This window comes from Macrobrachium rosenbergii, chromosome 14 (genome assembly GCF_040412425.1).
Source record: "Macrobrachium rosenbergii isolate ZJJX-2024 chromosome 14, ASM4041242v1, whole genome shotgun sequence".
Taxonomy (NCBI): domain Eukaryota; kingdom Metazoa; phylum Arthropoda; class Malacostraca; order Decapoda; family Palaemonidae; genus Macrobrachium; species Macrobrachium rosenbergii.
Window position 1 is genome coordinate 3,906,604 of NC_089754.1, and position 16,577 is coordinate 3,923,180.

Here is a 16,577-nt window from a genome sequence, read left to right on the forward strand (position 1 = left end):
GAGTATGTCTTTCGGGCCTTGGCAATGATGGGAAGCGAGAAGAGCAGAAATCTGGATTGTGAAGTTTTGAGGAGGGATATCATCCTCGCTCATACGGAAGTCTCCTCGACCAGTTCGCCGTCATATTGACTACCCATCCAGTAGGCTCCAAGAGTTTTCTGCCCTCTCCCAGAAGCGTCTTTCCTCTCGAGAAAGAAGCCATTGAAGTGGTCGAGGATACCAGCTCTGGGGTTCTACAACTGTTATTCATAGTCCCTGCTGCTCTGTGAGGCTGGAGGCCAGTCCTGATGTGAAGCCCCCGAATTTGTTTGTCCAGAAACCAAATTCAAAATGGAATGAGCCAGTCTGTCCCATCATCCATTCGTCAGGGTGATTGGATGATTTCAGTGGACATGAGGGAAGCATACTTCCATGTTCCAGTTCATCAGGACTCTAGGAAGTTTTAAAGGTTCGTTTTCAATAACAGGGTGTATCAGTTCAGAACCCTTTGCTTCAGCCTAGCCATGGCTCCCCAGGTTTTCACGCGAGTCTTTAACTCCCTTAGCGAAATGGTTAAATCTGTGGGGTCAGATTTCACTCTCTATCTGGACGCATTGGTCATTCATTCTCGGTCGAAAATAGTATGTACAGAGGACCTGCAAAAGATCTTTCCTCTAGCTCCAGAGTTGCCTGTTGATAAATTCTTTCAGGAGTCATAGCTGACCCCTTTCTCAGGAGATAAAGTATTATTTGGGATGAGGATAAATCCTAACTTTTTGGGCTTTTCCTCTCCCCAGAGGATAGAAGCCTGCCTTCTCAGAAAGTGGAAAATTTTCCCCTCAGTCTAGCCTGCAAACAACTGATGAGCCTTCTAGGACCTCTCTTCTGTAGAGCAATTCGTGTCTCTGGGAAAACTGTACATGAGGAACTTTCAATTTTATCTATGAGCCAATTGGAGCAGGAAGAAGTTTCTGGACACTTGTTTTCCCAGTAACTCAGGAAATCAAACAGGACCTGCTGTGGTGGAAATCAAGGGACAGACTGTCTCAAGGGAAGTCTCTCTCCTTCCTCTGAGCCCGGAGCTAGCATTTGGCTCAGACACTTCAGACTCAGTTGGGAAGCTCTCCTGGGAGATAGGGAGGTCTCCGGATTTTGGATTCCAGAACAGAGCAAATGGCACATCAACGTAAAGGAGTTGAAAGCATTTCACTGGGAATTACAAGAGTTTGCTCTGGAAGTGTTCGGAAAGACAGTGACGATCCATTCGGACAATACCAAGACCCTGTCTTACATCAAGAAGCAAGGGAGGGACACACACTTTTACCCTTTGCAAGGCAGTAAGAGCTTTTCTCTTGAGGGCGTATCGAGGCCAGATGAAGGTCCTAACCAGCTTATTCAAGGAAATTAAATGTTGTAGCAGACCTAACCTGGCCACCAAACAAGTGCTCCCTACAGAGTGGACCTTGGATCCTAATGTGCCTAAACTTTGAAACTGTGGGAAAGCCAGTTCTGGATCTGTTCGCAACCTGCAAAGAACTTTCATCTTCCTCTGCATTGTTCGCTGGCCCCAGATCTGCAAGCATGGGCGACGGATGCAATGCTCTTGTCAAGCAATCGAATCATCAAAATGTAACAATGACTCTAATAGCCCATTTGGCCAACTCCAGGAGTGGTTCCCAGACTTGTTAGAGTTTTTGACAGATCTTTCCAAGGCTGTTGCCTCAGAAACTAATTTACTCAAACAACCGCATTTTCAGACAGTTCCAATTCGCTGTCCAGAAACTGGTGCAGTCGAAGGATTGTCAGCTACACGAGTTGCTCAATGCAGACGCGCCTAGTCCTCAGTAGTAGTGTTTATCAAGCCAAGTGGACAATCTTCCATTCATGGTGCCGACTGCATAACATCTCATCTTCTAAGACAAGTGTAGCTGAAATTGGAGATTTCTTGCCTTATTTAAGATCTTCTAGGGGGCTATCTTCCTCAACTATTAAGGGTTACAGAGCAATGTTGAGCTCTGTATTGAGACACAGGGGAGTGGATCTATCCTCTAATAAGGATTTGTCCCATCTTATAAAGTCGTTTGATACGACCAAATGTAAGGAAGAGAAATTAGTAGCTTGGAACATGGCCATGGTCTTAAAATGGTTGTCAGACCCCTGTTTTGAACCTCTGAGTGCAATCTCTATGAGATATTTAACAAGGAAGACTGTTTCTGGTAACATTGGCTACATCTAAGCATGTTAGCGAGTTGCAAGCATTAGATAAGAGAATTGGTTTCTCCCAGGGTAATGCTATTTGTTCGTTTACTCTTGGGTTTTTAGCGAAGAATGAGACCCCTTCCAATCTGTGGCCTCGTTCCTTCTCTATCAAAAGTCTGGTAGATGTCTTAGGGCCTGAGGAAGAGGAAAGGACCCTTTGCCCTGTAAGGGCACTTAAATTCTACTTGCAAAGAACTGAAAAGATTCATGGTGCATCGAGCAACCTTTGGTGCTCAGTGAAAAATCCTTTGTGTCCTCTCTCGAAAAATGCCCTGGCATTTTTTCTTAAGGATCTTATCCTGGAGGCTCATTTGCAGTTTAAGATTGATGACTTGCCTTTAGTGAAAGTGAAAGCACATGAAGTGAGAGCGGTAGCCACGTCCATGGCTTTTAAACATAATTTGTTGCTTTCCTCAATTATCCAGACAACATATTGGAAGTGTAGGTCATTATTTGCCTCTCATTACTTGAATAAGTCAAACTATATAAGAGAATTGTAGTACTCTGGGTCCATTTTTCAGTTGCTGGAATGGTGATGGGAGAGGGAGGAAGTATCCCTCTCTTTTTCTTGCCTTAAAATAAGGGCGTTGAGCTGTAGGGGAGCCTGGGGAGACTATGTACGTGGAGTTCCCTCCAGTTTGTTTTTTCTGTTGGGAAGTGGTTTTTAATTCACGGTCTAGGCGACTACGTTGATTACTCTGGTTGTTTTTATGTGTATGGTACTGAGCCCAGGGCAGGGGCAACTTTTTAATTCTTTATCTGCAATTGGAAAACTCCTTTGCAGTAAAGAATCCCACTAAGTAGCAGGCTCTTCCTGGCTATATTGCCACGCTGCTACTGGTTGAGATGAGCGCCAACCAGAGGCTTATTAGAAAAGACATATGTATAATTTGGTAAAATTAGCTATTTTTTGAGTGTTTTGTAAGAGGCTCCCATATAGGGTTTTAATAACTTAATTTACTGTGAAGGTAGGGAAAATTTGAGTTTTTTTCTTTTACACCATGTGCATTTGCATATCTTCCTCTTTCCATGATGTGTTTTTTTTTTTTTAAATAGGCCAACCTTAAAGTTTGCCTGCTCTGGGGGTGTGTTTAATATATATTTAGCCCGTCCCTTAAGGGTTAACTATACAATTGCATGTAGCAAAGTCTGGAGAACAAGCTGGTTTCATATACTAATGGTGCCACTCTTCTAGTTGTTGTTCCATCTCTGCACCTTAGGTCTATGGTTGCAAAATCCTTTAATGGATTCTTGAGTGGATTAGGCTTTGGGGCACAGTTGATTCAGAACACTTTTTCCTTTGCATCCCTTTGCATCCTGACTTACTTTTAAATGGTAAAGTTTTAAATGTAAGTGACTCAAGATTTCAGGCCTAACTTTTGATAAGAAATTGACTTTTGAGAAACGTACGTAATATAGCTTTCTCTGTTTCTCAAAAAGTTGCTATCTTGCAGAAATGTTTTTGAATGTTTTGTGATGAAGATATTATATCAAAGTATTGTAACTTTTCTCCACTGTGGTCTTCCAGTGCTGACTCTCATCTGAAACTTTTGGATAGAGTTACCTTGTCAGTCAAGTTTATTTTGCCAACTCTTGATGTTGACTCATGGCATAGTTCATTATGTTTCTCGCATAAAATGTACTACTGTGACAAATATCCTCTGCACTCTTCCCTGACTTAGCTGTTTCTGCATAACAGTAGGCAGGCTGCTGCTGCTGTGAAGTGTTGTTTTCTAGTTTCAGATTTGGTACTAAGTTTGGTAGGAGTTTTGTCATGGCTACAACTGAAATGTGGAGTAGTTTGCCTAGTACACTTTTGGAATCTTCTGTTCTCCAGATGTTTAAGCGAGGAGCAAGTTCATTCCTGCTTTCTGCTGACATCTCTTGAATTCAGGTATATTGGTTAATTTCTATTTCCTCATACATTATTTATTTATTTTTTTATCACCTTTTCCTGTAACGTCTTTTTGCAGGCTGATTTCCCTTTGGAGCCTCTTGGTTTATAGTTTGTTAACTTGCCCATAAGTTTTCAACTGAAGATTTAAAGAAAGAAAATCAGTCAAATGCCATCAACTCTTCCATATGCAAATATCATTGTATCATAACTGACTGAAACTGCTTAGTTCACTGGTCTCTTTCATTTGGAGCAAAACGTGGCCTAGAGTTGTTATAATAATAATAGTAATAATAATAATAATAATAATAATAATAATAATAATAATAATAATAATAAAAGTATTATTGAAAGAAATCGCTGCATCAGCTGCATTGATCTTGTATAGAGTCTAATCTATTTTCCTTACAGCAGTTTTCTCTCTGTTACTGCAACCGGCAAGTAACGTGCCAGTATGATTCATCAGGTGGAGTTAATTTCCAGAGATTTCTACATACATTTATTTGGAGTAATTCAGATGTGGTGGGCATAGCCCGTAGGGTTATATACTCTATAGTACTGATAGGTATAAGTCGAATTAGGTTGCAAGTCGAAATCTTGAAGTGGCCAACATTTCTCCTGGATTCATCCGAGCACGATCACGGCAGTGGATCGGAGTAGACTGGTGATGCTAGAGGGATCTACTCTATAAATAGTCGTAGGTCAGCAGGGGGTTTACCTCATGCTGATTTGGCTGGTGGCACAGTGCTTGCCTCGTATTGGCTGGAAGTTTTCCTCTAGCCATTTCTAAGTGTTGAAGGTCGCGCTGCTACAACCTAGCAGACCGTCGAGGCAGGGGCGTGACGTCACTGGATGGTGTGTGACATTGTGTGATGTCACGGCTGCTTGAATTTTCATTGGCTGCTGGGTTGCCTGTCTCATCAGGTATTCGTTGCGTTGACATCACAGCGGTCTGAATTTTCATTGGCTGCTGGGGTTGCTTGTCACACAACGAATAGCTGATGAGACGGGCAACCCAGCAGCCAATGAAAATTTGAGTCGTCGTGACATCACGAATGTCATGCACCGCCTGGCGACGTAATGCCCTGACGAGGCAGGGGCATTACGTTGCTGGGTGATTTGTGACGTTGTGTGATGTCACAGCAGCTCAAATTTTCATTGGCTGCTGTGCTGCCCGGTTCACCAGGTATTCGTTGCGTGACGTCACGGTGGCTTGAATTTTCATTGGCTGCTGAGTTGCACGTCACACAACGAATACCTGATGAACGAGCAACCCAGCAGCCGATGAAAATTTGAGCCGCCATGACATCATGCAACGTCACGCGCCACCCAGTGACGTCTCGCCCCTGCCTCGATGTTCTGCTAGATTGAAGCAGCGTGACCTTCAACACTGAGAAGTGGCTTGAGAAAAACTTTCTCCAGCCTAGGAGGCAAGCACTACGCCACCAGCCAATGACAAATCAGCTTACAGTAAACCGTCCTGCTGACCTACGACTATTTATAGAGTAGATCCTTCTAGCATCACCAGTCTAATCCGATCCACTGCCGTGATCATGCTCAGAAGTTTACTCTGTCAAATGCTTTTCTCGACATCTACAAACATAGGAAAACAGAGAGGCCGATGATAGGCAATAGTTCAGCAATTCTTTCAGGATGTAGATGCAGGTGTCGGTTGAATGGTTTGCTTTAAATCCAAACTGGTTGTCGGTAATGTGTAGAAAGAGGAGAAGCCTCCTGAAGAACGGACTCAAGTATCTTTGATGCAATTGTTGTAGTAATTGCAGTCGGGCAGTAATTGCCAGGGTCAGCTGCATCCTTTAGCTTGTTTTTGATTACAGTACAGTAGTGGTATTAAGTGAACTAAAAGTAAGGAGTCTGGGAGAAACTGGTGAATTACCCCGCATTGAATGGTTGCTGGGGAAATGTAAATTTATGGATGGAAGAATTTGGAAGCTTCAGCAGGCAGACCATCGCAGCTGGGCAGTTTATAGTTAAGGGAGGTTGTTTATGGCCTCGCTTGATGTTACCTCAAATACAATCGGCGAAATGAAACTGAATATTTCAGTAAGAAGGAGGTTATTTATTCCTTTGGGTTTTGATTGTTTATGCAATTCAGGATAGTGCTGAAGTGATGTTTCACATTCTTGCGAGCAGCCTCATCACAATGGCTTTTCTCCCCTGTGATAGCTGTTTTAGTTTTTGGATTTAGGGATTAAAATGTCATTCCAAAGACAGGGGTAACCACCAGATTCTAATTTCTAGACATTGCATCAGCTCTTGGTGCTTTTCATTTATTCTGCAGGGCTTAAGAGCAAGTTTGTGAACTGTGCTCTTGAGTGTCTCATTAGGCAGTGCAGGCTGTCCTTCCTCGGGCTACCATTTTCCATCCACAGTAAAAACATTTCCTCTTGAATTTGTGTACAGATCTTTAACCAGGGTTCTCTCCAGGTATGTTACGAGAGTTGCCTTAACAAAATCTAAAGGTATCCCTACTGAGGCAAGCATATGGTATATTGTAATTGAGCAGATCTTTCAGATTTCTCCTCATGATGATCGGCTACCATTTTGAGGTTAGTGCACAATAAGTCATCTGCTGGTTGAGCTATTGACTGCAACCTATTTTCTGGTTTCCGTGAAGGGTCTGGTTTTTCCTGTTGGTTTAAAATCCCAGTTAACAACAGGTGGGTGATCATTTAGGGGTTCATGGCAGGGGAGGAATGGGGTACTGAGTGACACCTGTAAAGGGATGTGATCATAGCCTGTTGCAAGATCGTAGTGAATGTTTGCAGGTCACAATAGATCTCGTGAAGGCATTGAGGGACGTGATGCAGTGGTCCACCCAGGAGGTTGTAACTGTGTTCATTCTGTTCTGTACATGGGTATAGGAAGAGGGAAGGAGGAGCATTACATCGCCAATTGGAGCGTGATGATTTTGACAGAAGCGAATAAGTTCATTATAAAACTGTTTTGTAGGATGAAAATTAAGGTCCCCAATTATACAAATATGACCAGCAGCAGAGTCGTGAATAATGCTGTGTAACTCCTAGGATCATGCAGTATTGGATCAAATTATCGTTCTTTTCCCAGGGCATATAAACATTGATTATTAGATCTTGAGTCCCTACTGTCACTTGAAGACCCAGCAATTGGGCGACTGGCTACAGTGTGATGTAACTTGCACCCGATGAGGTCAAGAAACTCTGAAGTTTTCATACGCTTGAATCGCAAATGACAAGGTCATGTGGCCAGAGGAGCATTTCTTTGCAATGCAATGCAATGCCTTTGATCCATGGCATGTTTCAGGAAGTTGGGAAATGATTGAGGCAAAAATGTTCCAAGAGATTATATTTAGTGTCGGTAGTGGGCAGCTCATGAAGATGGGAAATGAATGGTTGATCGTTTAGGTGGATGGGGGCTTATACCGGCATCAAGGGGGGCATTCACCTGGCTTGGGAGGATGGCTGGCAGGTTATGGTCTGAGACTTTGTCTGCACCTAAAATTCTCGGGGTTTAAGAACATCTTGGGGTTGGTCCCAGATTAGGTTGTATCTTAAGAACTTTTAGGTTAGGACTCAAATTCTTGCCTTTAAGGACATCGAGGGTGGTGAAATAGCAGAAGTAATCCAGTAAAGGCACTTTATGTCTGAAATTTTGAATGGGACATCGTGGAGATGAGAGGGTCGGAGCCCTTGAAAATTTGACTCTCTCAACTGTGGCGTCTACCTTCCAATGAGCACAGATTATGAATAATGTGACCTCCCTCTCTCAAGGTTTCGGGTGAGGTGTGATTCACAATTGTTGGGCTTCGGTTCCAACGGGCAAAATAAGATATTCTTTTCTTTTTCTACTTGTTTGTGTCTGCCAGCCACCAATCCCATCTTGATCATTATCTTCACCCACCTGCCAGGGGTTGGAACAGCCGAGATAGGGTCAGAAGACTCCACGGGCTGAAGTGGTCATTGCTGAGGGTCTATCTTCCACCAGGGGCACTGGGAGGGAGAGTAGAGGTTGGGAGTCCATTGGTCCTTCCTGATAGGTCTATTATGATGTGGGAGAGGGGTGTTTTCCATCAAGGAGTGGTATGGTCACTCTCAACCTCTATGTTGCACCCCCAATTTTCTCAAAAGGATGGTGAGGAAATAATAGATCTCTCTTTTAAAGGAGTCTGATGGTTTGCTGTAAGACTTTTGAATAATTCCTGTACTCCTGTGATTGTATCCCAGAAACTTTGCTGGTTGAGAGGCATTTGCTGCTGTTTGGTACACTGCAGGCAGGCTTAGGTCAGCAGGTCTTTTTGGAGGTAGAGTGTAAGGGTCAACAGGTAGATTTCCACTGAGCAGGTCCTTAGCCACTTGTGATATATGATATTTTCTTGAGAGAGGATAAGCTTTTGTGGATCGTTCTGGGAGAATGGAATCAGGTATCAGGTCCATGCATTCTGTATATGCAATGTTAATATCCTCATCGGAGAAGATTGCACTGACAGACTGTATAACAGACTTGATGTCAGAATGGTTCAGTTGATACTGTATAAAGTAAAGACAATTGTTCTTGACTACTACAGAACTTGTGTGTGAGACAGACTTATTGTTAGATACCAGGATCACTAGTGCGACAGTTGTAGGTTGGTTGGATGATGTTTTTGTGGTAAAGGGAGGGCCAAGCGCTGACACATACACAACACTTACTATTTCCCAGGGCCAATAGGCCTCGAGAATTTGTAACTTGAGAGATTTCAGAGGCACTGATTGGAGGAGAATGTAGATTTAAGTCTTAAGGGACGGGCTAAATATATATCAAGCATACCCCAGAGCAGGCAGACTTTAAGGTTGGCCAGTTTAAAAAAGACAAATCAATGGAAAGAGGAAGGTATGCTAATCTACATGGTGTAAGAAAAGAAATTCTAGAAAATTTTCCCTAACCTTCCACAGGAAGTTGAAAGTCACTATTTACAACCCTGTGTGGGGCCTCTTTTACAATACACTCATAAAAAAATTTTTCTAATAATTTATTTTATTTTATTTTGTAAAATTATAATTACAGCTCACACAATATCATATCAGATAGGAACTAAAACCAGTCACAAATTCTAGTATATTTGTTGTAAAATATTTACAAGATTTACTGAGATAGGGAGATGCAGTAACTTTTAATGAGGTATACATGTTTTTTTTTCAATATTTCTTTGCACTTTCTTTGCAAAATTACAATTATAGCTGCCATACTGTCATAAAAGATAAGAACTAAAACCATCAGCAATCCCTTGGTATATTTATGAGCAAATAAATAGAGACATCCTGGAGCTACAGAGAGGCAGTACATCCTCTTATGAAATCTCAAGGCATACTGATTGTTGTCTCTCTGTGCTGAGCTAAATAGTTGCCATAAGTTGTTTATGGCCCATTTAGGTGCTATGAACATTTTTCCCACTAAATTTCAGTCAAACAGTATGGTGCAAAATATGATTACTCATATGAGGATTCCCGTCCATCACACAAAACCTGTTATAGATACTCATACATGAGGATTCCTGTCCTTTAAATATACAGTATCTGCAATTACACAACACTAACTGACTTACACGTATGGTATTAAGTAGAGACACTTTTAATACTACCTACTATGAGCAGTTTAAGCACTAAGGGTGAAAAATCTTTGTTTTGTAAAACGCGAGAGAGACCTCCGAAACGTCTACCCTCAACGCACACACCAATGCATTTTTAGACTGCCTTTTCATCAAGATTCTCCTCTCATGTTCCTATGTAGACTTAGTGGGGTTTGCTTACATGCTTTGCATGGTCCCCTGTAGATTGTCCTATATGTCCTTTGTATTGACATTTCAGCATTGCAGTGCTTTTTTTTTATTAGTACATCTGATGGTTTTTATAGCATATATCATCCCCAAAGTACTATGCATCATCCTGTTGATATACTTCTCTTTAGTCACAGCAAGGAAAGTTAGGGTAACCACATGTATGGGCATACAGTTAAAGCTGCAGATTGTTTTACTCTTCATGTTGCTGATGTCAAATTATGATAGCCAGAAAATGAAACTCAAATACATTAAAGTGCCTCCCTCATCACTCCTTAGTTACTACGCATTTCAAGTTCAGCAGTTTAAGGTAAGACAGCCAGTCTAAGCAAAAGATGCTGGAAACAGCAGATTTGCAGACATAGGCCAGTCAGAGGATATCATTGTTTTTATCAGGTAAGAAGTTTGATCATCTTGTAGGTTGGTCATTAGAGGTCTCACCAACCGCTTCTTTATTAAGTAGGATGTCACTAAGTAAGGCCTGAGCAAAAAGTCACTGCCATCTTTAGAACTTGCAGTATGTGAAATGCTATCTAAATTTGGCTAATCTAAAGAATGAAATGGAGGATTTAATTTTGTAATCCTTTTCCACTTAACAGCTAGCAGTGGTCTTTTTGTTGTTGCAGAAGTTGGAGAAGTGGTTTTAAAAGCATATATGCTCCTTGCTCCTGTGGAATAGTATAGAGATAAACATTTGCTGTGACGAAAAAGTTCAGCCAAATCCACATTTATTATTCTGGTTTGGGACACAGAAGACACCATAAAAATCACAGATATGTGGATTTGAGAACTAATTAATGGATTTCATTTTGTTTGCCACAACCATTCCCATAGTTTATACAGATTGGAGTTTGGTTTATGAATATTAACAGGAAATTACCATTTCTCACTTTCTTCCTTTGATTTTTATCAATCTTCTGTATGTACTCATACACATGTTATCTCATGTATTGTAGGAGGTTTGAAGTATTAAATATAAGTTTACTTTTGTTGAAAGATCCATAATCAGTAGTGAAAGCTACCATAACCATGTTAAATTTGATATATGATTGCTCTGTTCATGGTGCAGCACAAATAATTCAAGTCCTAAGAACCTTCTTTGCTTTTTATTGAATGGGAAAATTTGTCTCTGATTTTAAAAAGATATAAATTTCAGGCGCCAGTTTGATAATGTCAAGAGGGTCTTCAAACAAGTAGATGAATTGCCAGGTTCAGTTATTGCCAACATCCAAGCCAACTTTCTTTTGCCTAGCCTTCTAGCCAAGTAAGTAATGAACAAGGTATCTTATTTTTAGCCTGTCTTTGTACAGTATAGAAAGCAAAATGTGAGGGAGGGTAAAACTTTGTTGAAATATTTGTTATGGACTACCATTTACTTCTACTGATCTTTCTTTATGTGGATATTTTAATGTTTCATCACAGACCCGTTATATATGATTTGGCCGTTTTTATGCCTAAAAATTATTGCCTCAGCCACTAAAGACCTTGAAGTAAAGAAAGAAAACTGCAGTTAGAAAGCTGGCATACAAGTCTTTTGTTCTGATGGGAATACAAACCTACATTTTCATAAAGGAGGAGCACAAGGCGCGCTGCAGCTGTCAATGAATGAACTAGAAAAACAAAATCCTTATGAGGTAGGCCTATAAGTCACTCATGACCTGAGCTTGTTAGTTCTCCGATTTTGTTCTCAGCCATAAGTGTGTGCAGTTCATCACTGCATTCATCTCTCATTAGCCAAGATTTATTTATGTGCATGCATGTCATGTGTTTGTGCCCTTGTGTGTTTCCTGTTGCAAGGACATTGCCCTCCCAGTGCCTTGTCCTCCCTCAGTAGCCCAGTATATTATCTTTGTTTAGTGGTTATAATTTTTTGACTAAAGGGAAGCATAAATGTGTTTTTTCTTCATGCATACCAGCCACGTTAGCGGCCTCCTTTGTGTGACCTAGCATTTAGTGTGGCAGCCACGTGTGTTGTAGCCCCCTTTTGTGTGTGTGTGTGTATTATGGTTACTATGGAAGACACAAAACCTGATTTCCATTATTGTGTGGGCAAAGGCAAGCCCTGTAGTAATTATGTCCCTGACTGCAGTAGACCCACAATCTGTCTGTATTTTGGGTCAGAGAGGTTACTGCACAAGAGAGGCCACCACCTTCCCAGCAACACCTCCAGCTGGATTGTTGACCCCTCCATCAAGGACAGCTTTAGAAGGAGTCCCTCATGCTGAAGGTATCCTGAAGGAGGTCATGGATTTCTGGTTAGAGGTCCCCCATCATTGTCTTCCACCACATGGAGTCTAAGGAGGACAAAGGATCCTCTCTGTCGACCTGTCTGTTATCATCTTCCAAAAATCGGATAGGAGTGAGAAGGAAGCCTCTAAGAAGAGGTCAAGGGTCGAGTCAGCAGGCCCTTCTTCCCCTCCAGGGAAATGCCAGAGATTGGAGAGCTCATGACCTCCAAGGGGCGATAGGGGACCAGACATTTGCCTTCAGTTGCTTCTGTCACTTCTTCCTCGGTTTCGTTGTCGTCCTGCCTTGCTTCCTCCTGACGTCGGAGAGACACATCAGCCTCTAGGGTGAATAGGAGGATGGTTCACCCTGCAATAGCAGCAGCAGAGCAGAGTGACAGAGCAGCTTGATGAGGTGGAGTGGATCAAGCACCAGCAGTCATGTTCTGTCTCCCTGCCATCAGCAGTGTAACAGCAGCTCCACTAGACGCTATAGCAGTAGGAGACCCCTGTCCTGACTGTCCAGATCTCAGATCAGATCAGACAGGGGATGGAGCATGTCCTGAGACAGGAAGTACAGAGACTTGCCCCTCCCTACTTCCCACCCCTCTAGTCACTGCTCCCCTCAACAGCAGCAACAGACGGGACCAGACTTCCCTATTGGAGATGCACCCTGAAGAGAAAGGCAAGGATAGAGGGTACATCATTGGAAGTTATGGCAGTGTAGCCTCCTGAACCTCTTTGATGAGTAGTTTGACAACATCCTTTGGGAGAGAAGACAGCAGAGGCGACGAGGGACAGCCAGGAGATAGACGGACTGGAAGACCCTTTGTAGCTGGAGGTGTTGGAAGAGGAAAAAGGGTTTGTAGAAGTCATCAGACAGATCAGACAACACCTTGGCAGTGCCGGAAGACCCTGCAGTACTCTCTTACCTGGAGCAGGTAGCAGAGAACCCCCCATAGGTGAAACAGTTGGTCAGACTCCCCTGACCCCCACTGATCTATGGATTGATGCAGGAGGTGAATGGACTGGTAATGGGGTTGGAGAGCTCCCTAGCATTATCCAGGTCAGAGAAGCTCCTCCTCCCTCTGCTATCCTATGATGCAAAATACTGTGTGCCTGAAGACTCTTTCTCCATTCCGAAGTCGTTGGACTCCAACACTTGCAGGTTAGCCAACAATACACCTCTGAATTGTTTCTGGCAACAGGGCACCCGACTCAACAGCTCCGAAATAGGCAATCTGGAACTTATATTAGTGAGACATCTCCTGGCCAGACAGATGCCAAGGGGCTTGGCTCAAGGAAATACAGGATGTTGTCCCACTGGAGAAGTGGTCTGCCATCAGGAGATACCTAAGACCCTTGGGGAGGGCCCTCTCATATGTCATTAGACAGATGGGGCACGCATTCCCCACCATAATACTCAAGAGGAGAAAGTCCTTCCTGGTGGTGATGCAGAAAGAGATCTTGGAAAGTTAGCTGAGCCTCAGAAACAACCTCCTACTCAACTTACTCTAAACAGAAGGTTAGATACTGTACTCTAAACAGACGATTTTATAAAATAAATAAATCAGAACCATTCGTAGAAGAAACCATATTAAAAATAATAATGATATTATTAGAAATAGATGCATTAAAACCTTTATATAATAAAATATCAGCCAAATGTAGAAAAGAAGTTATAAAAGGTAAAATAATATCTTGGAGGTCATATGTATCAGAAATAACAAGTGAAACATCAATTTAAAAAAGTATAGGAAAAATTATGAAAACTAAATGGAACAAACATTAGACCTTCAAAATAAGTAATGTACTTGGGGAAAGTTTTGCCAAAATTAGTAGTGACCAAAATTTGAACAAACATTTAAAAAAAAATAAAAAAAGCAGAATCTATAATATTTAATTTTGAGAGAAAAGAAGATGTATGCTATAATAAGAAATTCGATATGGAAGAGTTGGAATATGCTCTCTTGAACAGCAATAAATCTCCAGGAGGTGATGATATTTGCTTTGAAATGATTTGCCACATAGCACCTTTTGCAAAATCATACTTATTAAAATTTTACAATCATTTATGGCTCTTGACACTTGTTTCCAGATGAATGACAAAAAGCGATAATAATTCCTATACCCAAACCAGGAAACGATCCTAGTAATATGAGTAATTATTGACCAATTTCTTTAACAAGTTGTTTATGCAAGTTGTTGGAGAAAATGGTAAATGAACAACTTATGTGGCACATTCGTGAAAATAAGATTTTTAGTCCTACCAGTTTGGTTCATAATTGAATAGACCTGCATCAGATTCTCTGTATAATTTGGAAGACCACATATGTAGAGGATCTGAATGAAAACAAATTACAGTAACTGTCTTTATTGACATTCAAAAGGCATACGACACTACATGGATGTCTGCAGTATTAAAAACATTACGTAATGACATCATACTTGGCCATCTTCCTAAGTTTACTAAAAACTTCATGACTGATCGAACTTTTCAGGTGAGAGTAGATAATGTTTTTTCAAAAATGTTTCCACTTGAAAATAGAGTTCCACAAGGAAGCTTCTTTAGTGGTACTCTGTTTACATCAGCAATTAATGATATCAGTAACGTGTTATACAGCATCACACATAAACTGTGCAGAGTAATGCTTAATAAAACCATAATAAAAATAGATGAATGGGCCTCATCTGTAGGCATTAGATTTTCCATAGAAAAAACTCAAGCTGTCAGATTTTATAAAAATAAAAATTGGAAAAAAGGTGAAGAAATACAATTGAAAATCAGAAACTATTATATACCAATTAGTCAAAATGCAAAATTTTTAGGATTAATATTTGATGCACACCTGAACTGGAAAACCCGTATAACTTACATAAAATCAAAATGCAACAGAGCGTTAAATCTGATTAAAAAATTGTCACACACTAATAGGGGAGCTGATAGACATACTCTTACTATACTGTATAAAGCAACAATGTTATCAATCATTGATTATTTAAGTGAAATAGATGGTTCAGCATCAAAAGCAGCACTGAAAATATTAGATCCAATTCACAGTGAAGGACTAAGAATATGCACAGGAGCATTTAGATCCTCACCAGTCTCTCAGTACAAGTCGAATGTATCAAACTGCCACTGTTCCTCCACAGAGAATTCTTTACAATGAAAGTGCATTAAGAATGATTCACCAACAAAAATACATATTTAATTTAAGGGGTATATTTATAAACAATCATTCATCGTCTTTCCCAGTCTCAGCTAATAGATTGTTTGAGTCACTGAATGTAAATGTGCAAGTACCTTCAACAGTGGAGTTACCACCCCATTGGTCTATGAATAAAGTAAAGACTTGAACACATTTAAAGTATTTATCAAGAAGTTACTCATATACCCCAGAACACCATAGACAAAAAACCATAGATCCTATAAGACAAAAAAGATCACATTATGCAATAGTATGTACAGTACAGATGGGTCTAAATCACAACATAGAGTAGGATATGCAGCTATATCCCAGGACAAGACATATCAGTTCTCTTTACCTAGCGATGCTGCAGTCTTCACAGCAGAGCTGTGTGCAATTGCATTATCCATCAAAATTATAAAGAAAGTATCATTCAATAAATTTGTGATTTATAGTGACTCAAGAAGCGCTATAGAAGCTGTTCAAAATTACTACCCAAAAAATAATGTTGTACAGCAGATTAAGTTTGAACTCCACAAACTGTATAACAATGGAAAAAATATTGAAATACGTTGGATTCCGGTCCATGTAGCGATTAAAGGAAATTAAGAGGCTGATAAAGCAGCTAAAGAAGCAGTCCACTTGACAAGAGCAAATGTAAACATCCTATTAGTGATTATATAAGATAATATTAAAACAATTATTTTGTAAGTTAATGGCATTATATATGGAGTGAGGAACCTATAAATAATGAATTGAAACAGATAAAATCCAGTGTTGGAAAATAGAGTTTATCATATCAGAGAGAGAGAGGCGCACACAAGTAATTCTGATGCGTCTTCGAATAGGCCATACTCATTTGACACGTGGACATTTAATGAACCATCCTCCTGAATGCTCTGAATGCAAAGTGATAATAACAGTCAAACATTTATTGCGTGAATGTCCAAAATACAACCAACAGCAATTATCAACTTCTGGAAACAAATCGATGAGGGAAATTTTGTCAGAAACTTATTTTCAATCATTCCACTTTTAATATTCATGAAGAACAATAATTTAATTGATAAAATATAAAAATAAGTATGTATTGAAAATACAAAAACCTTTAAGATGTAATGAATAAAATCTTACTTTACTTATTCTGAATTTAATATTCTTTAATTTTTTGTGTGTGTGTATGTATGGAAACATGAGTAAATGTATGTAATGTGTGCATG

The 16,577-nt window shown here is 40.5% G+C and overlaps 1 protein-coding gene across 1 annotated transcript in view; it reads right to left on the reverse strand.

Annotated features, from left to right (window-relative positions):
* Positions 1-16,577, reverse strand: part of Fibp (acidic fibroblast growth factor intracellular-binding protein) — a 657,671-nt gene that overhangs the window by 388,521 nt on the left and 252,573 nt on the right.